The sequence below is a fragment of the Marmota monax genome, unplaced genomic scaffold (genome assembly GCF_021218885.2).
Source record: "Marmota monax isolate L192 unplaced genomic scaffold, Marmota_monax_Labrador192_F-V1.1 WCK01_AAM20220418_F8-fsc00008, whole genome shotgun sequence".
Classification (NCBI taxonomy): Eukaryota; Metazoa; Chordata; class Mammalia; order Rodentia; family Sciuridae; genus Marmota; species Marmota monax.
The window spans coordinates 2,792,248-2,814,444 of NW_026694432.1; the positions used below are offsets into that span (position 1 = coordinate 2,792,248).

Here is a 22,197-nt window from a genome sequence, read left to right on the forward strand (position 1 = left end):
ATGGAGTTTCACTGGTGGTGTCTTCATATGTGAACATAGGTGAGTTACGTCTAATTCATTCTGCTGTCTTTCCTCTTCTCATCCCCTCTTCCCTTCATTCCCCTTCATCTAATCCAATGATTTCTATTCTCACCCCCCACACACATTATTGTGTGTTAATATCCACTGAGAGAACATTTGGCCTTTTGTTTTCTAGGACTGACTTATTTCACTTAGCATGATAGTCTCCGATCCATTCATTTATTAGTAAATGTCATAATTTCATTATTCTTTAAGGCTGAGTAATATTCCATGGGGTGTGTGTGTGTGTGTGTGTATCACATCTTCTTTATCCATTCATCTGTAAAGGGAACCTAGTTTGGTTCCATAACTTTGCTATTTTACATTGAGCTGCTATAAACATTAATGTGGCTGGATCATTCTAATTTTAGTCCTTTGGTATATACTGAGGAGTGGGATAACTGGGTCAAATGGTGGTTCCATTCCAAGTTTTCTGAGGAATCTCCATATTGCTTTCCAGGGTGGTTGCACCAATTTGTAGTCCCACCAGCAATGTATGAGTGTGCCTTTGTCCCCACATCCTTGGCAGCATTTATTGCTGCTTGTATTTTTGATAATTGCTGTTCTGACTGGAATGAGATGGAATATCAGTGTAGAATCTTTATTCCTATCTCATTGACAAAGATTCTTTGTTTGGTCAAACTTTTGTTAGTTCTCCTAGGCCCATATGTACACTTCCTTTTTAAACCTGTTTTAGCAAATAACACTGCCAAGGCAATTTACCTAGGATTTCTCACCCTCACAAGAGATATGGATATATCTGATCATCATCAATATATTATCAAAATTCATCACTCCCCACTCTTCGTATCTGATCATCCTGCCTTCACCAGAATTCTAGTTGGTTGGTTCAGTTAGAAATCCCCCCAGACCTGATGTCTCCTCTTAGCATTTTTCCATCCTCCAATCCTCTGCATCTTGGCTGTAAACCTCCATTTATCCCTGGTGCATTCAAAATGGGCCTAAATTCCATATTAGGGCTGCTCTCCTCCTATTGCAATAGCCCTGAGTAAAACTTGTCTTCACCACCTTAACTTTTGTCCAGCTCTGACTCTCCTTGATGCCTCAGACACTGAGGCTCAAAGAAGTTTTAATTTGCCCCAAAACTTGGAGAAACGGGAGCGGGGTCTACAGGACTGCAAAATTGCTGGGAGGCATGGGAGAACATTCTGGTGGCAGTGGTAAGATGGCAAGCAGACAGCATTGCAGGGCAACTGAGAGACAACAGGGTCTCTGGAGACAGGTCACTAAAGTATGAATCCTGATTCAGAAAAAAAAAAAAATCCACACAGTTTTGATTATCTGGGGACTCTAAACATTAAAAAATCACTCACTCTGAATTGCAAAAGCTCAGTCTAGGGATCTGGCCTGTGCTGCTTCAGTGTTACACACTTCATGCTTATGTGTGGCCGCTGCTCTTTGGAATACTCTAAAGCTGGAATACTTCCAAACACAGACCCTTACAACAAGCTGAATCAAAGATACTTGCAAAGCTTTTTAAAAATATACATGCCTGGGTTGTGCACCAAACTCACTGCATTAGAATCTCAGGGCAGAGCTTGCACATTTGTGTTCTGAGAAATCTCCCAGCCGAGCCTGTGCTCAGAGGCACTGGCAGGACCCTGATGTGCAGCTGGTGCACCTCATTTCCCAATCAGCACCTGCCGCCTGGTGCACACGGAAGGTACTGCAGGGATCCTACCTATCCAAGCAGTTGCCTGCAAAGGGTGGAGGAGGATTCTGGCATTTCTCATCTGGGCTCAAATCCTCACTCTGACCCTGTCCGGCAAGGGAACCAGAGGTGCACTTAGAAAAGCTGGATAGAAATCTAGTGTCAGATGTGGGCTGTCTCCAGGGAGAGGAAGGAAAGGTTCCTTTTTTCTCTTGTGAATAGGGAAAGTGGGTTTTTCTTTGCAAAGATATTGTTATTGGAGTGGTGATGGAGATGGAGTAATGATGGAGGGGCAGTGAAGATATGGAGGAAAAAATAAAGCATGTGTGTGGGTTCACTTGGGCTCTTGCAGTTGTGGTGATGAGGGTAGACAATTAAAAAAAAAAAAAAAAACAGCTGATCCTTGGATAGAGCTGACCACGTGCCAGAAACGATCCAGGGATGTTGCCAGTATTAACACTTTGTTCCTTACATAGCCCAGTGAAATAGGCACTCCTGCTAGGCCCACTTTACAGACAAAGGAACTAAAATACAAGATCAGTGGTTTATTTGATATCTTTCAGCTGGACATGGTTCTGTGAGCTCTGATCCAACATTTCATCCACATAAGTGACGTGTTTTCCTAACATGCCCTTTTCCTCGACCACCTCCATTCCACCAGGTAAGCTGTCTTTGCCCCATTAGGAAATGGACCCACAGAAAATAGCAGAGGGAAATGAAAAACACTTGGAACATGAGCAAAAATGTTTGGACAAACACTGAGTGTGAGATGAGTTAAATTAAAGAGAATGAGGGGCTTTTTTAATATAGTTTTTTAGTTGTCAATGGACTTTATTTATTTATATGTGGTGCTGAGACTAGAACCCAGTGCCTCACAAATGCTAGGCAAGTGCTCTACCACTGAGCCACAACCCCAGCCCAGGAGAATGGGCTTTTTGTGGAGTGGAGAGGTACATGTGAATTCTCTGTATTCCACAATTAGTCAGGTCAGTCATGCCTCAGTTTCTCTTATCTGTAATATAGAGGAAGTAAATTACCGCCTATCTTCTAGGTTGCAAAGAGCAATTAAGATAATGTATGTTCAGCACTGGGCACAGTGCCTATGTCAATGTTCAGCAACCAATGTTAGCAGACTAGCTATAACCAGTTTATTGAGAAGACTTAATTTATTGGAGTCTAAGAATAAATCTCACTCAATTTATGATCTCCGGTCACTGCAGTTAACTATGATCTATCCAATCTCTCAGTCTCATCTCCTAAAAATATCTCCAGGCAGATCCCATGGCTTTCCTATCGATATCAGTTACTAAAACCCCAGTCCAGTCTAGTTCCCAACTCCAATCTCATATCTAATTTCAATAGAATTTCCTCTCCTCCCTTCAAAGTTTGCCAGACTTATAACTCAAGTTACAGGAATGGGAAGGGAGTGCAGTCTTATCTTTTACTCGTCTTTCTTCTCTGGGTCTAAGCCTTTCTTGTTGAGAGGTAAGAAAGGAAAGTAAGAGGATTAGTGGAGGTCACCTTTATTTTTTTTTTAATTTTTTATTGTGGGTTGTTCAAAACATTACAAATTTTTTGACATATCATATTCCACACTTTGATTCAAGTGGGTTATGAACTCCCACCTTCACCCCATACACAGATTGCAGAATCACATCAGTTACACATCCATTGATTTACAAATTGCCATACTAGTGTCTGTTGTGCTCCGCTGCCTTTCCCATCCTCCCCCCTCCCCCCTCCCCACCTCTCCCCTCCCCTCCCCTCCTCTCTGTCTACCTCCTCCACTGTATAACCCTGAGGGTCTCCTTCCATTACCATGCAATTTCCCTTCTCTCTCCCTTTCCCTCCCACCTCTCATCCCTGTTAAATGTTAATCTTCTTCTCCTGCTCTTCGTCCCTACTCTGGTACAGAATAGAGGACACAGAAACCAATCCACAAAACTACAACTATCTTATATTTGATAAAGGGGCTAAAAGCATGCAATGGAGGAAGGATAGCATCTTCAACAAATGGTGCTGGGAAAACTGGAAATCCATATGCAACAAAATGAAACTGTATCCCTTTCTCTCGCCATGCACAAAAGTGAATTCAAAATGGATCAAGGAGCTTGATATCAAATCAGAGACGCGCCGTCTGATAGAAGAAAAAGTTGGCTATGATCTACAGTCGGTGGGGTTGGAGGTCACCTTTAAAAAGAGGCTGATTGTTGTCGATGGGAAGAGGTCCCTTCTCTTGCACGGTGGCCCTCTATTGCTGGTGCCCTCTGCCAAACATGTTGGTCTCTATTATGGTTTGGATACAAGTTGTCCCCCAAAAGCTCCTGATTTGATGCAGAAATCTTCAGAGGTAAAGTGATTGGTCTCTGGAGCTAAAACCTAATTTGGATGGACTGGCTGAGTGGTAACTGTAGGCAGGTGGGGCATGACTGGAAGGAGCACGCCTTCGAAGGTTTCATCTTCACTATGACTCCTTTCCCTGTCTCTCTCTTCTGCTTCCTGCAGCCATGCCCTTCCACCATGATGTTTTGCCTTGCCTCAGGCCCAGACCAAGAGAATTGGCCAACCATACTAAACTTCTGAAACTGTGAGCCAAAATAAACTTTCCCTCCTCTAAATTGTTCCTGTCAGGTATTTTGGTCACAGTCAAAAAAAAAAAAAAAAGCTGACTAACACAGTCTCCTGGTAGACAATGTGAACTATGAGTTTTTGGAGGCAGAGGTTTATCTTTATGCCAGCTTCCTCAATCCCTGAGGACCCCACAGGGAGGGGTAGCCAGGTCTCCCTTTGTTCTATTCCACAGTCTATGCTTCCTCCCTGGCTGCATGTCACCTTATCTAGTCCAAAACTATCAGGGCTTCCACTGTCTCCTCTGCTTTCTGTCCTTTCCTTATAACAGAACATGGAAGCCTTCTTCTACACTCTCCAAAGGCCAGGGGGAAGTTGGGGAGGCAGGCACAAAACAGACCATCTTCTTCCCTGGAAAATTCCACAAGAGTGCCTGCTGTCCCTTCAGAAGTGGGTCACCCCACCAGGCTCCAAGACAGCAGAGATCTTTTGATGCTAAAACATTTGAACTTTTTCCCAAAAAGGGGTCTTGCTCAGTAGTGGGGAATAATTCCACTAGACTGCTCAGATATGCCAAGCGAATTTAAAAAAAAAAAAAAGCAAGACTTGATAAGATCAAACTGTTTCTAAGTAATTTAATACATCTCAGGGGGAAAAAAAAGTTCAAGAAGATTTATGAGAATAAAAAAGATCCACCACCCAACAAGATAAGTCAAAATTTCTGTATCTAATCAAATATTACCAGACTTGCAAAGAAGCAAGCACACAGGAGGATCATTGATAAATCAAAACAGTTCAAGAATGGAGAAAGATTTGAAATCAGCAGGCTAGGATGTCAAAATTACTATAACTATAGTCTATACATTCAGAGTAAAGTAGAAACATGGGAGATGTCAAAAATACTCAAAAAGTCCCTAAAGATGAAAAGTACAATGTTCTAGATAAAGAAAGGCTCTGGATAAGATTAAGGGTACATTAAACTCAGCAGAAAAAAAGATTAGGTAACTTGAAGACATAGTAATAAGAAAGAGCAAATTAAACATAAAGAAGAAACAAAATAGTAAAGTTCGATATAGAAATCAGTAAAATAGAAAATGGTACAGTAGAAAAAAATCAACAAAATTAAGAGCTGATTCCTTAAGAGCAACAATAACTAATCAGCCACTCATTGGGTTAAAGGAAGAAGATACAAATTACGAAATTAGGAATGGATGGGTGAAGTCACTGAAGATTCTACAAATGTAACAAATTAATAACAGAATAGCATGAGCAATTTTTTACCTGTAAATTTAACAACTCAATCGAAATGCACCAATTCCTTAAAAGACACAAATCTGCTACGGCTCAGCCAAACAGAAATAGATACCACTGATATTGATGAAATAAAATTCGTAGTTTAGAACTTTTTCACAAAGAAAACTCTAGTTTCTTCACTACTGAACTCTGCCAAACACTTAAGGGGAAACAATACTAATTCTACATAAACTTTTTCTGAAAATCGAAGGAGAAAGGCTTCCCCGCTCATTACCTGTTGCCAGCATTGCCCTGATACTGAAACCAGATAATGACATTACCAGAAAAGAAAATGACAAACCAATAGCTTTCAAACACAGATGAAAAATTCAAAGCAAAATTTTAGGAAATCAAAGCCATATTAAAATTTCACAAATCAAATCCAATATATGAAAAAGGTAATAAAACATGGTCAAGTGAAGTTTTTCCAAAGAATGCAGATGAGTTTAAGTATTCAAAAGTAAATGCAAGTTCTGCAGATCTGTTACACAACAGTGTGAATATAATTAACAATATTGAACTATACACTTAAAACTAGTTCAGATGACAAACCTTACAGTTTTACCACAATTAAAATTTTCTTTAAAAAATACAATTCACTATATTAATAAGACAAAAAAGTTCATGTGAACAATAGAAACCAAAAATTATTTTAATAAAATCCAACATCCTCATAAAATCTGATTACTCCTGAAAAACAATAGTAATCAAAAATAATTTCTTCAACTTGAAAAGGGATATATACCAAAAGAAAAAGCTAACATTTTAATGGTAAAAACTAAATATTTTTCCTCTAATATTAGGAATAAAAAGGGACACCTACTTTGACTTTTTCAACATTTTTCTACATATTAGTGACAGAGCAATCAGGAAGTAAAAGAATAAAAGGAACCCAAATTGAAGATGATTCTAAAATTTGTGTGGCAAGACAGAGGACCTATAATAACAAAAACAATTTTAAAAGAAAAGTGTTGATGTAATAACTCTACCTGATTTAACATTGGAAAAGAATGAATAGCTCTTCTTATTCCCAGGCAATATAATTGTCTATGTAGAAAATAATAATATCTTTGAAAAAGGATCTAGAATCAATAAGTAAATTGAGCAAGATTGTAAAATATAAAATCAATATACAAGAATCAATTACATTCCCATATACTAGCAAAAATGCTAGAAGGAATATATTTTTAAAGTATATTTACAACAGTGTCCACCAAAAACATGCTAAATAATTAGGGATAAATCTGATGAAGACCTGTACACTGAGAACTACAAAGTAACACTGAAAGGAAGATATAAAAACATAAAAGACATACCTTGCTTAGGGGTCATAAAACTCAACATGGTTAAGATGTCAGTGCTTTCCAAATTAATCTATAGATTCATTCAACCCCAACTAAAATCCCAGAAGGCTTTTTGCACACACTGACAAGCTGATCCTAAAATCCATGTGGCAATGTAAAGTATCTAGAATAACTAAAACAATTTTGAAGAAGGATAAATGGGATAACTAGTTGATTTCAAGAATTATTATAAAACCACTGTAATCAAAAGTATGACATTGGACCCAAAACAGATAAATAGATAAAAGAAACTGAATGCAGAACCCAGAAATAGACCCACATATATCCGGACCACTGATTTTTGATAAAGATGTAAAGGCAATTCAGGAAAGAAATGAAAATCTTTTCAACAAACGTTAGAACAATTAAAGATGCACAGGCAACACAAAAGAAAGAAGGAAAGAGAGAAAGAAAAAAGAAAGAAAGAAAGAAAGAAAGAAAGAAAGAAAGAAAGAAAGAAAGAAAGAGTTCAATCCATAACTCACACCATATATAAAAGAAACTAACTCAAATGGTCATAGGCCTCAGTGTAAATCATAAGTGTATAACACTTTTTAGAAAAAAATACAGAAGAAAATCTTTGTGATCCTAAGATATGCAAAAGTGTTAGCACACACATCAAAGTAAGATTCATAAAAAATTTTTGATAAATTAGACTGTCAAAATTTCTTCATGTCAAAAGACACTCAAGGGAATAAAAATACCAGCTACATACTGGATGAAAATATTTACAGAGTTGCATTTAATAATGGACTTGTATCCAGAATCTGTAAAGAACTTTCAGACCCAATAAAAAGAAAAGAAACAACTTAATGAAACATGAACAGTGTTTGAACAGACATTTCACCAAAAATACATGTGGGTGGCAAATAAGCATATAAAAAGTTGTTTGTTATTATTACTAATTTTACAATCATGATGGAAAAACAATACACACTTACATAAATGAGTATAATTAAAAAGTCCAATCACACTGATGTTGGCAAGTATATGGAGAAACTGAACTCTTGTACATTGCTGATAGGAATGTAAAATGGCAGAAGTGCTTTGGAAAATAATTTGGCAGTTTTTTTTAAATGTACACCTACAATATGATCTAACTATTCCACTGAAGACATATTAATACATATATTCACAAAAAGACTTCCACATGAACAATTGTAGGCAACTTTATTAACTCCAATCTGGAATTAATCAAAAAGTCCACCAACAGGTGAATGAATAAACTATTGTATATACATACCATGAAATGCTACTTAACAATAAAAAAGAAGGAACTATTGGTATAGCAGCAATAGGGATGGATTTCAAAATGTTTATGCTGAGTGAAAGAATTCAGACCAAAAAAAGTATTTACCATGTGATTCTATTTATATAAAAGTCTAGAAAATGCAAACTGATCAATTACAGCAGAAAGTAGATCAATAGTTGCCTGGGAAGAGTGGGTAGGGGGATGAAATGGGGAAGTAATAACTAAAGGGCAAACTTCTACAAAAGAAAACCGAGGGTGATGGATCTAGTCACTATCTTTTTTGTGGTGATGGCTACAGGGGTGTATATAAATGTCAATACTTATAAAATCGTTCATTTTAAATATGTAGCATGTCAACTACATCCCAATGAAGTTTTTGTTGTTGTTGTTGTTTGTTTGTATTTTCAGAAGCAACAGCAAAAGATGGCAGTCTCTACTTTGTGTGCCCTCAAATTCCAATGAACAGAGGCCAAACTCTAACTAGAACTTCCCAGAGTTCTGGTGTGCTATAGTTGCAGGTCTAGATGGGTCTGCAGGTTCACATCAGCAAGCATCTGACAGGGAATGAAAGTCTCTTGACCCCTTTCCTGTAGGCACTCCCAACATCCAGAGGTCTATCTCTGAGAAACTCCTCTCTTACTTGGAGACCTAAGAAGAAGAGGTATCCTTTTCTAGAAACTGCACTCCCCTGGGGGCTATGACGTATTTCTCTACTGATCTGTCTGTTATACAGGCCGGGGGGTTGTGGGGTTCTTGACAGCTGCAGGTGAGATTAGGTATAGCTGGGGTGTTTATAAAAGAGGTATTTGCTCCCAGTTGCTAGCAGTTACAGTGAAACCTCTTGTTCAGATAGAAGAGTCAAGAGGCCCACAGGAGGGAGGGAGTCTTGCTGAGGCTCAGACCTTGCCTGGAGGAGAAGGTTTCAGATGTGGGGTGTGGGTAGGAGCAGCCATAGGCCCAGAAAGGTTCAAGCTGCATATTGAGCTAAGTCAACAAATCTTTAATGAGTTCTGTCCTGGGGGAATCAAGGGTTGGATCAGCCAGATCTTGAAATCAGCAGAGTTTTGTCCCAGGCTCTTCCCCCACATTCTTCCTCCCTCTTTTGTTCCTCCTTTCAGTAATCACTGTTGCTGAACAAAGAGACGCACAATTCTCTTAGGTCTAATATTTTCCTACTATGAATACCATTTTTAACACACAATTGTTTCGTCTCAACCAAAAAAATAATTTGAATATTGGTGTTAGCCAGCTGTTTGTCCCTGTGACCAAAATACCTGACAAAAACAAATTAAAAGAGGAAACATTTGTTTGGGGCTCATGGTTTCAGAGGCCCCCTTCATGGTTGGCTGCCTCTATTGCTCTGGGCCCAGGGAGGCAGAACATCATGGCATAAGGACATAGCACAGGAAAGCTGGTCAGTTCATGGCAGAGGTGAGAGGAAGCCCGAGGGACAAGGTATAATTACCAAGGCTAAATCCGCAGTGACCTGTCTCCTCCAGCCATGCCCCACCTGCCTACAATTCCACCTAGTACAGCAATAATCCATCAAGTGGATTAAACCACTGATGAAGTTTACAGATCTCATAAGCCAATCATTTCACCTCCTTCATTAACGAAGGACCTTTGGGGAGATGCCTCATACCCAAACCATATAACAGTATTCGACTCATGAACATGTCATGCTGATTCAAGCAGGTTTTAATGTTGCCCGCTGTATGCTGATCCCTATTCTGGATATTCTGAGCAAGACAGAAAAAAGAGGAATAAATCCTTGTAAGGATTCCATTGGAAACTCTACAAGGTCCTCTCTCTGAACTGTTATATAGAGCCCTTTCTTCGTTCTTCGTCCCCACAGACTTTCCTTTCACTTCTCACCCAGAGGGAAATGCTTGCTCTTGCCTCAGGGACTCTTGAGCAAGGCTTTCAGGGAAGTCTGACACCCTGGTTTGGCTCCCAGTCAGGCTGGATTGACATGAATCTTTATAAGCTGATCTGCAATGAGCCTTCTTCTGGGCTCCCATTGCTGCCAAATGGGTCACATCAATCACTGTTCAAACTTCCTTCTGACGACGTGAGGATAAGGGCCTAGTTATTTATGACAACCTCCTGAGGACTCCCCTCTGCCAACGGAATTCCACAGGAGGAGAGAAGGTCATTAAACCAACCACCTGCAAGATCCCATTCTTTAAGTGTATGTTGATGCCAGAAAAGGGATCTGCATAGAGGGGGAGAGGGACTAAGAAAGGGAAATAAAGCAGCAGATAAGCTTATACATTGACACTTAGAGCCAGGACAAAAGTCACTTTACCCATTTTGTAACAATGGCCCTTAGATTCAGAGAGAGAATGTGGCCAGGGTTGCACACATCCATGGAGGGGCAGAACTGAAACTTGATGTGTACTGCCCCACCTCTCAACCAGCGGCCCTTTCTGCAGCCATTCTCAGTTCTCATAGGAAATTTTTGAGTAGCTGAGAGAGTTGCCAGAACCCCACCCACTTTCAGTGTTAAAACTTCTTGCAAACTTTTTCCTTTTCCTTTCTTAGAAGAACCAAGTTGTGATTAGGATGAACTTTTATTTTCTGGAATGGGGTACCTCAAAGTCTTACTCTGGTTGGAAGGGGAGGGATCACTTTTCAGAATGTAGGAATAGAGGGCAGAGAAACCCTCACAAGTCCTGTGAGGTCAATGTTATTAACTGTGTAGAACAGTGAACAGAGGAAAGAGGGAAAGCGCTTTGTCCTATTCCATACTTGAGTCCATGGCTGATTAAATCTGAATCTTTGAAGAAATAAAAGAGAATATAGAAGCCAAAATTGTACCTTTATAGATTAGAATTAGAGGCAAATGGGTCTTGTGGCAGAGACTGGAGAGATGCCCATCCTCTAACCATCGGCTAGACTCTATCTCCCAACCTTACTCCCTAGTTCTAGCCAGTTAGATGTGGACCAAAATGCTATATACACCAATTCTCTGAAAACCGGTAACATCCTAATGAATTTCATTCTCTATTCCTTTCTTTTACTTCATTTGCTGATTGAATGACCCAGAAGACCCCAAAATAAGATTTTTTCAACCTCAGCACTATTGGCAGGTTGGGACAGACAATTCTTTGTTGGAGGCTGACACACACATTGTAGGATGTTTAATAGCATTCCTGCTCTCTATTAGACACTAATAGCATCCTCACTCCTCACAGCAGAGACAACCAAAATATGTCCAGACACTTCCAAATGTCCCCGGGAAGGCAGAGTCATCCCTGATTGAGAAATACTGTTGTAGAAGATTCCAAAGCCACACACAGAAGGAACCTGAATCTTGAATGAATGCATGGATTAGAGTACTCTTCACACATTTGGTAGTGATTTGTGCAAGAAATTAATTTTTATTGTATTTTGAGAGCTATTTGTAAAAGTTAGTATGTGCTGACTGACACAGCATGCCTAGGTCTTCCCCCACAAGTAGACAGTCTTAACCAACTAAGCAGAGCAGCTCTATACCAGGCTCACCTTTATCTACAAGGACAAGAGCCAGGAGTTACAGCAGAACGTGTGCTTCCTGTTGGCAGATAGCTCTTAAGGTGAAGAAAGAGAGCTAGTTCTATACACTAAGAAATTCCACCCAAACTTACCAATCAGGTAAGTTGCTTCTCATCTATGGTGACCTAGAAATCTTAAATGCACTTCTTAGAAATCCCTTCCTCATGCAGTCAGGGGTATTCCAGATCCCAGTGTTCTTTCCCTATGCCAGAAGATTTGTCTCAGTATAGGAAATGGCCTGTCTTCTTCTCAGCAGACAGTATGGCCTGCTTTTCCTCTTTCCTCTGCTGTATCTTGTTTTGTAATTAAAGTCAAGGCTCAGTCTTTGGCCAAGGTCAAGGGTTGGCCTGTGACTACATGGAAGCCTTGCTTTGTGACCAAAGTCCAGGTTCAGCACATGAAGGACAGGACTTGGTCCATGACAGAAAAGCAGAATTGGGCTCCAATAAGGATAAAACCCTCTGCCTCACTGTGAATTTTGTGCAGAGCTCTCATCACATAATCCATTTCCTTTCTTTATTGTCCTTTATATTTCCATTTAAGTGATATACTAACTGCTTCCCATAAAGCTGTCAAGAGAATGAAATGAGAGACCTCAGTCGAGGAGAGGCAGACCAGTGGAAGGGAAATAACTGGCTAGAAGTCAAGCATCATGGATCTCTGTCCAGATCTGATCTGTCACTAACTGATTATTTCAAACTGGACAAATCACTTTCCTTCTCCAGACTTCCATTTCCTCAACATAAAGTAGTGTTTTGATTTCAACGTGTACCCCAAAGTCCACATATTGGAAATGTAATCCCCAATGCAACCATGTTGGAAGGTGGGCCTCTTAAGAGGTGCCTAGGTCATGAAGTCTCTGCTCTGATGAATAAATTAATGCCCATATCATGAGAGTGAGTTAGTTATCATGAGAGTTGGTTTGTTACAAAAGTGTTTTCAGCTCTTGCCTTCTTACACTCGCCCTCTCTTGGCCATCTGCCACCTCCATGGGATTATGCAGCACAAAGGCCTTTGCCAGATGTCAGCATCATGCTTTTGGATTTCTCAGACTCCAGAACCATATAAGCAAATAAATTTCTGTTCATTTGAAATTATCTAGTCTCAGGTATTTTGTTACAGCAGCAGAAACAGACGAAGACAAGTAGAAACACTAGGTTGGACATCTCTTGTCACTGAATGTTAACTGCACTGAGAAGTATTAAGCCAAGATCCTCTTTATACATCTATTGCAAAAAGCAACCACGTGCTGCTGCTTTCCTTCCCTCATTTCTTGCTATGTCCAGTTAGAGCTTTGGATGTTAAAATATACCATGAAAGTTGCAATTACCTCCAACAGATCTTCTTGAACCCAGACTCTCCCCAAACCCTAACCTATTCCACTATAAGAAGACTGAAATACATACATTTACAGGCCCCTTAAGTTATGATATCTTAGAATTCTCTGATATTATAATTCTGATAATCTGCGTTTTTAAGATTCCAGATATAATTCTATATTGAATCTCCCTGATAACCTAAAATTCCAGGGGCCTTAAATTAAATTCTAAAGCCTTTGGAGTCCAGAATTCTAAGTCTGACTTGAATTAAGGTTACATAATAGTGATAATTCAAATTTTCACTGTCTTCTGCCCCAAGATCCCGAATTCCCAACAGGTATCTTTGACTTCTCTTGAACACATCTGGCCAGCTAGAGGGCAGCACTTTCTGCTCCTCTCTGCAGTTTCTGCCCTTCCCTTCTCCTGCCAGGTCTACTGTCCACTGCCAAGCACCACTTGGCCACTCCCCACCCCCACCAAATAACTAGACATGTTCAGCCTTCTCTGAACCTCAATAGTAGACAGAGACCTAGACTCAAGCCAAACTCCTCATTTCCTGATATCCTCATTTCATATCTTAGTACTCCTTATTGCAAAGTTTCAGATTGTTTAGAATTCCAAGTTTCTCACAATCTACAATCTGAATATTCTTGGACTTTAATCATGTAGGCTTCTGAGATCTTTAGATTCTGAAATACTGTGATTCTAAGATAGTGGGAGATGCCAGAGTATCTGCTACCAGGTCTTGAAGGTTCTAGAATGTAGGAAGCTGGAGGCTGGTTGTGAGCAAGGCTGCAGGAGGGACTATATGGAAGGAGCATTGTGGACCCAGGATGGACAAAGTGCAATCAAGCTTTTTTGTATATGCCCAGAGCGTTCACACCCAGTGGTTTTCCCAGACCCTTGGCAAGTGAAGACCAATTTAACAGTCTCCAATCAAAAATGTGTTATTGATTTTACAAGTAACTATAAATAGCAAACTAAAACTGAGAGTTTATGCCAATGAGGTAGCTCCAAGTTATTAAAGCTGTCCATGGTTGTACATTTGGGCACTTCTCTTGGGCTGAGGGTGGACCCGGAACCTCTTGCAGGCCTGATTCTAGCAACACACATCCCAGAGTTTGGAGTTCTGGAGGCTTGACCCTTCCCAACTTGGCAACAGACACCTCTGGCTGTGGTGAGTGGTGAGAAGGCACAGTAGACTTCAGAGCAGTGGAAGTGATTTAGGCCTGTGTCAGGAAACGGGGGCCCAGCCCAAATCTCAGATTTCATAAGAAGCCCAGAAGGCTGGCAGAAATTCTGAGCCCAACACATCCCAGAGCCAGGAGCACCATGTGTAGCCAGAAGCAGCAAAGTCCCAGCCTGAAGGAAATTGAGGGCAGAAAGAGAAGTTTTTCTGTTATAACAGGGCTGGGCCTTCAACAAAAATGTCTCCAATAAACTCTCTGGTGCTATAGAGAAGTTTTGACATGTACCTTTATCAGCCAATCAGCTGACTTTATTAAATCCCTACTAAGTGACAGTCAACATAGAGTACAGCAAGATTTCCTTCTTGAAGATCTCACCCAAGCGACTGCCTCAAATACAGCCATCATCAGCCTGGTCTTCAAGTCTTTGACAACCTGACTGGCATCCCTCTCCAATCTCACATTCGAGCTCTTTCCTTTGGGAGCCCCCCTGGCTCCCCTAGTATCCCATATCTCCCCAGCACATTCCTCTCTGTTCCCTTAACTGGAATGTCCAGTCTTACTTGTGGTGGTCACACACTCAACCTTCGAGCAGAGGTCAAATGTCTCCAAATTCTTCTCCAAACCTCCAGATGCTGGAGATGTATTTCTTTTTTCTACTTAACACACCAACTTAGAGTCTTCTATTGAAATGTCAACCTCCCTTTTCCTAAATCTGCATGCTTAGCCCCTCACTTGGGGCCTAGAACAGTATTTCATTTAGGATATCTGCAGACATCATGGAGTGGGAAGCAAGTCTGAATAAAGTAGAAAGATCTGTTCAGCTCAGTGAAAGCAAGGTAACATCTAAAACAGCAGCAGGAGAAAAGCTGAAGTGAGATGTGAGAAGAGATGGTGATGGGCTTTGTCCCGCTGGTTTCTCCCTCACTCACAGGTGATCGCAGGCCGATTATTCAACCTCATTTTCCTCCTCTGTGAAATGAAGATGGCTGTGAGGGGTAACCACATTCACAGCCGTGAAATACTTAGCACGGTGCCTAGCACACAATATACATTTGAAAGATAATGACAGTTGTGATTAAGAGAGATATTAAAAAGAGTAGTGAGGGTCTCAACAGCATCACTGTGCAGGTATGAGGAAGGCAGTCTTGCTATCCAGATTGAGTTAGGCAACATAGGTTGGCTTCAAGTAGACATTGAGGCTTCCCCATTCACACCAATATTACTCCATCCTGACACCTACATAGATAAAGGTCAAGTGCACTGTTGAGCCCCAGAAAGTGGGGAAGAGTTCTCAGAGAGCTGGAGAAAAGTTGGGGCTGTCCATCCAGTCTGTTTGGGATTTAATTCCTTCTCGGTCTGAGTCCTGAGTGTCTGTCTCTGTGTCTATCTATCTGCCTCTTTATCTCTGGACCTGAGCAGAAAGATTTCATTCCCTTAGCTCTCCTTTTCTTATATTTGTCTTTTTGTTAATTCTCCATCTCGCTCTTCTGTCTTGATGACATGGCTAACAGCAGAGTGTAGGGCAAAGGACATCACATGGGGCAGGGGAAGGCCTGGTTCCAGACCAGGATCTGCTGTGACTTCTGGTGTGATTCTGGTGTCACTTACCCCTCATGAATCTATGTCCCTTCCTCTTAACAGTGAAGACATGAGCCTGTGTTTTGCTCGTCAGCCCTTCTGATTCTGTACAACTCAGTGGAAATGTTCTCTCCTTCTTATGCAGAGAACTTGGATCCATTCATCCCTCAGTCACTCTTCACTGAGCAGAGATCAGATGTTAGGCATTTTATACTAGAACCGAGGATCCATCCGGGGGGCAACAAGCCCAAGTGCCGGCCTCCAAGGAGCTCACATTCAAGAGAGTCTTAAGGAGGATTAGATGACAAATCCATGACTTCCCAGTCACAGATGGCTGAAGGGAGGAGAAAGCCCTGTGTACTGAATGCCTCACAGGGCCAGACAGTGTACTAGACACAGTGGCCTACATCCTCCTGACTGGTCCTGTCAATCAACTTATGAAGAAGTATCATTGTTTCCATTAAGAAGAGGAAAATGAGGCTCATAGCCATTTGAACCTGGTCATTATCACCCAGCTAGATGTGATAGAAATGAGTCTTATACCATGCCCAGTGTCCTCATCACATGAGCACACTCCCCATTTTCTCTTGACTCTGAATCTAGAGGTTCAGGTAAACCAAGAGAACAAATTCCAGACCCCACTTTTTCTGGAAGAGCCTCCACGGCAATGCCTCTGGCCTTGGCTCAGATTCTTGGGGCATATGTGCTTCAATTTATTCCAGCTCCCTCCTTCTGTCCCACCGGCTCTGCAGGGAGAGCGGTGAGATTTGTAGCTGGATTCTGCCCTTCTGACCCACAGTCCTATAAAATAACAAGCAGGAAAGAAAGGGGGGCACAAAACTAAAAACTAAACACTGATGAAGATTAGAAATGACTAGGGAGTCTTGGGGATTTATGTCTCATGAAGTGAGATGGCCAAGGAGGCCAGACAGGGAGCAGCAGCCCTGACGCCTCTGCCTTATGGATAATTTATTCCAGAGCGTAGAGGCCTCTGTTTGAGACTCACACACAGGCCAGGGTGGTTCCCTGGGTCCCCCATCCCAGTGTCTGAGGAGAACCAGGCTGAGTCACAAGTTTTGTTTTCCCAGACCAAACCCACACGTTTGACACTTCGACACTCCTTCCCACATCCTTGATCCCGTGGAGATTCATCTTACACTCCCCGTGAGGCTGGCAGGATGGGGACCCTCATTCTTGCTGGTCAGATGAGAAAAATTGAGGCTGACAGAAGGTGACTCATGCTGGATTGCCCGGGGAATCGGGACTCTGAAGTGTGGCTGACTGATGTTATTGCCCCCACAGATGCCTGTTTCTCTCCTCATCCTCCTTCCTCGGCTCCTAACCAGCCCCCAAATTAATGTTGTTCAGCCAAGGTATGAATCCAACAAACCTTCAATATTTACTAAGAACTACTGCAAACAAAGAGAACCAAATACAGATGAGTCAACAAATGAACATTTTTTTAAAAATGTGTTATTGGTGCTGACAAGGGGTCATGTCAATCAAGGGTCTCTCTCCAATACAATAATCAGCAAGATTTTAAAAAGCAGGGGGAAAAAAATAAATAAAAGCTTTGGAAAAATACTAGGAGGGGAACTCATGATGTGGTCAAGCACAAGACAGACTATTTGCTAGGTTCTTCCAAAGCCATTCACCAGGCATGGTGAAGGCTTTTGCCCTAAATGACATCCCATTGAAAGAGGTGTGGATAGGAACAGGCTTGAAGATTAATAAGTAGCTGACAGTCACACCCGAATTTGACACAGAAGTTCAAGCTGTCTGTGTGGTAGGCACTCAAACATCAGGCTATCCACCAACCACAGAGGGAAAACCTCAGTCTTTATGGTAAGATAAGAAAAACTCGGGTTTTAGAATCCTATTAATGCAATCTTCAATTCCAACTAGTTGTATGCTTACAGTTACTTGCTTAGCCTCAGACTAGTTTTCTCATCCATTAAATGAAGATAGTAATATCTACCTCGAAGGTTTGCCTTGGGGAGAAAAACAGCACACAAAGCCAATCTCAAAATTTAACTACATTAGTCCAGATATCATGTGAGGTCCCCAGATAATGGATAACACACCCCAAGTGCAATGCAAGACCACCCTGTGAGGACGGCAAAGGTGGTGCTAAAAACTGCTCTCGTGGTTCCTTGCTGACCACCCACCTCCGGCATATTAAAAAGGTGGGAGAGGCCAAGGACTCAGTGGGGGATTAGATATGGGATTTCTGGAAAGAGCTGTAAGTACATGGTGCCTCTCTGTCCACTTCCTCCCTTAACTCAAGCCTGGGAAAAGTGGTGGTAATGGAATCGTTGGATAGCTTGATGTTTTCCCTGTATTTGGGAGATACGATGGACTGGAATCTGACTCCCACAGCTAAATATAAAGGGTTAGAGGGGAGCTGGCCATCTGTTCTAGCAGCAGAGTAAAGGGAGGTTGCTGCAAAGGGGAAACCTGCATCCTCAGAGTTGATCAAGGCAGAAAATGCAGAAGCATTTTTTGAAAACCAGATCTGGACCCCACAAAGAAGAAAATGGCCTAGGGTTAGGGTTAGGCAGAAACAGGGGACTAAAAAAAAAAAGATAAAGAAAGAAATCAATTAGAGGGAGAAAACAACTGAAGAATAAATAATCATCTTAAAACAGTCACTGGGAGAGGCAAAGGAGAGAGTGGGGAGAGAAGGGGAGAGAGGGTTCTGCTTAGGCAACTCACTTGCTCGCTGGTTTTGTGACCTTGGACAGATGGCCTAAGCTCCCCAGGTCCCTGTTACCCTGGCTGCAACACGAGAGGACAGCTAACCACTGCTAGGAGTCTCCATTCAGGCCAGCTGAGAAGACCAAGTGGAATATCATGTGATAAAGTGATTTGACTTTTACAGAGCACTGTCCGAATATAAAGCTGTGGAGTTATCCCCAACACCTGGACCAAGGTCTGTGAGTGTCCCTGAGCCAAACCTGACAAGGGGACCTTCAGGGTGGCATTGGGAAAAGACTTCCCTTAGCTCTCAGCTCTTGAAGGAGATCTGAGACACCGGGATGTGGGTGGGAATCAGAGTGTTGGGCATATCTAATGTGTGTCAGCGCATCCACACCCTTGAGTGTGTGCAGCTCATAGTTGCATATTACGGATATAACATGTATAAATGCCTGCATCATTGGGAGGAGGGAGAGCATTCATTATTCATTCCACAAATGTGTTCTTAGGACTTTTTCTGCTCTGGATGCTAGGGATTCAGTGGAATAAAACAGACTTAGTTTTCATATATATGTGAGGATGTTTAGAAAAGAGAAAAGCATGAGTCCTTATGAAGCAATATTTGCACGTGTACATAAGAATGTGTGCATGAAAATACTTGTTTGAACATACAGGAAGTATGTACTTGTACAAAATTTGCATATGAGTGCTTGGGTATCTGCATATTTGTGTATATGTGTGAATGTGATGAGAGAGAAAAAGAGAAAGAATTCCCAGTCACCCAGGAGGGCATCAAATTTTGTTAAAATGCCTGAGAGCTGAAAGGCCCTTCCTTAATCTAGTTGTGCTGCTATAAGAAAATGCCACAGACTGGTAATTTATAAAGAAGAAAATTTTGTTTCTTATGGTTCTGGAAGCTGGAGAGTAAAACATGAAGCCAACACTGGAGTCTAGTGAGGGCTGCTCTCTGCTTCCAAGATGGCACCTTGTTGTTGTGTTTTCACGTGGCAGAAGGCAGGACAAGACAGCGGTCCCTTCAACCTTGAGCCCACTAATCCTCTTCATGAGGACAGACCTCTCCTGACTTAATCACTCACTTCCCAAAGCCCACACCTCTTAACACTATTACATTGAAAATTAAGTCCAACATGAACTTTTGTTTTGTCTTGTGTGGGGGATTGAACCCAGGGCCTTGCATGAGCTAGGCAAGCACTCTACCACCGAGCTACACCCCCAACCCTCAAGAGGAATTTTGGAGGAAATGCCATCATTCAGACCACAGCAGGCCCTGAGAGATCATCTAGTTCAATCCTAGACATCCCAGATAGGGAACCCAAAGCCCAGAGAAAGGGCCAGAAGATGACCCAACAGACAAAGGAGTCCCATATAACTATTCATCAGCTGATTGGAACCCAGGGACCTTTTTCTGATGCACATGCAAATGCAAACGTACATGTAAATTAAGGGGCTTCAGGGAAGAATCTAGAAGATAGAGTGGGAAGGCTGGCCTGGCTGAACTCTGGAACCTCCTGAAGACCACCACAACAGGAGGATTTGAATAGGAGAGTGGAGGGGTCAGCTTTTTGTTTATGTGTGTCCTTTTGTGGTGGACAAAATCAACTGGAGCAAGAGATACTGCAGGAGAGAGATCTAAGGGGAGGGGGTCCATTTGAGAGGGGGTAAGGCCTGAATTAGGGAGGGGTAAAGAAAGGAAGGGATGGACAGGAGAACTCTTCTACCCTCACATCAGAGTCTTTCACATCTATTAGGATGTAGAGGGTGAATTCACAGTTTTTTAATCCTTTATAAAATGAGAATTTCCCCTAAACCTAGGAATAAGTACAAGCCCGAGAATTGTAACAAGCATCCCATTAAAACCTCACAACGGCCTGTGAAGTGGACAATATTTTCCCCCTGTTAGTGATGAGGGTGGCTTCCACTGTGGCACAGAGTGGGAGGTAACTTCCCAAAGACACACAGCCTGACTCAGACAGATCTAAGATAAGTCCTAGATCTCATTTCCTTCAAGCTGAATAATAAGTCAGTGATCACTTATTGATTATCTAGGTTTTGCCAGGAACCGTGCTTCCCACTTTATGCATGTTACTTTGTTTCAGTCTTTCAGTGATCATTTCTCCATTCCTCAGATGAGAAAAATGAGATTTGGCTAAGCGTACACAGCTGGTTCAATTTGTACCTGAATCCGGTTCATCTGATTTCAGTGCCCATACTCTTTCCATGATTCTGTTTCCTTCCAAATCAGGAGAAATGAGTTTACAACACAGCCTAGGAGGAAATGAATTTAGGAGCTCCCATCCCTGGAGAGTGTACAACACTTACAGGCTGGTTCAAAAAGATTTTGTCAAATGCCTAGGTGACAAGCCCATGGTGGGAATTAAAGGGTCCCGTTCCTAATCCTCAAAAGCCACATAAAGGAGGTCAGATTGGGCCTCTTTCAGGAAACAAGGCTGGAAGTCAAGACACATCAGACACCCTATCATCGCCATTGTGAGGCTCAGACAGGACCCCATTGGTACTGGTCCTCTGAGCTCCAGTCCTCTGGGTCCAGTGCTTTTCCTTCAGTTCCAGACTTGTTCCCCTTATGCTGGACAAAGGCAGGTACTAAGGCCTTCATACTTCACCACCAGCCTCAGTCAGATGCTCTGGGTGAGGTGTCAGAATGAACGGGGTTGACACCACTACCCTCTGAGCTTTTAGCTCCAAGATTGGCCACTTTGATAGCCTGAGGCCATGCCAGCTCCAATGATATTCTTCTCTTCCCCAGCAGCTTATCTGCCAAGACCCAAACATGCCTTTGATCAAGTTTACCCAATTTACCATACTTGAGCTCATTTCTTCTGACTTGTGGGTCCCAGAGTCTCTACCTTCATCCCACCCTAATCCCTGAAACTAATTCCTGGCCCCACTTGAAAGGCCTTTCAGACTGAGTAACAGTAATCATCTACCCCAAATGCGTTGACATCAAGACCCCACGGGCAATTATTTCCTGACCAGGAATTGCCATCAGAGAGTCCCATAAGGACTCTGTTCACTGCCTCATCAAGGTCTCTCTAAAGTCCACTCCAAAAAACACAGTCATCCGAGAACACACCCAAGAAAGTGGTCAGGAAGCAACCAGTCTTCTGAATTATTTACTGTCCTATGGAAGCCAGCCAGCAGATGCCGGCCATGCAGATTCTGGGAAAATATTTATGTGGGTCCTGATGGATGTTTGGCCAGGAAAGAGTGCTTGCTGTCATCTTTTCTTCCTGCTGATAAGGCAGAGCTACACATGTCAGACAGCTCTTAGAAGCGCCCAGCAGCTGAGGCCTGGCATCCGATCAGAGCCGGGTACATGGCTGCCGCCTTCGGTTCCAGTCCTGTCTCTGCTACCAGCTGGTTCTACCCCTCCCAGGGTCTCAGCTTCTCCATCTGTACCATCACAGAATAGACTGGATGACTTTAAGGTTTCTGTGATCTTATGATATTGTGATTCAGACAGTCAAATGCATTTTCCAGATCTGCCATCACGATGCCATTGGTTCATCACAGAGTTATTTTTCTTGGCATTCTGGAAACGTTCCTGAAATTCCAGCATCCTAGGATTTCTCTTTCCACTGATTCAGTTTCTGTAACCAGATGGGAGAAATCCATCTGAGGGAGAAAAAGTCTGTGCTTAAAATAAAAG

The 22,197-nt window shown here is 42.0% G+C and overlaps 1 long non-coding RNA gene across 9 annotated transcripts in view; it reads right to left on the reverse strand.

Annotated features, from left to right (window-relative positions):
* The window catches only part of LOC124110175 (uncharacterized), a 46,529-nt gene that overhangs the window by 22,069 nt on the left and 2,263 nt on the right, over positions 1 to 22,197 (reverse strand). The window contains exon 3 of one of the 9 annotated variants that reach the window (XR_006857203.2): positions 17,187 to 22,163. The exons of the other annotated variants lie outside the window; for them this stretch is intronic. This is a non-coding gene — a long non-coding RNA (uncharacterized LOC124110175). Of the gene's footprint in view, positions 1 to 17,186; positions 22,164 to 22,197 lie in introns of those variants that run through there. 9 annotated transcript variants of the gene reach the window in all.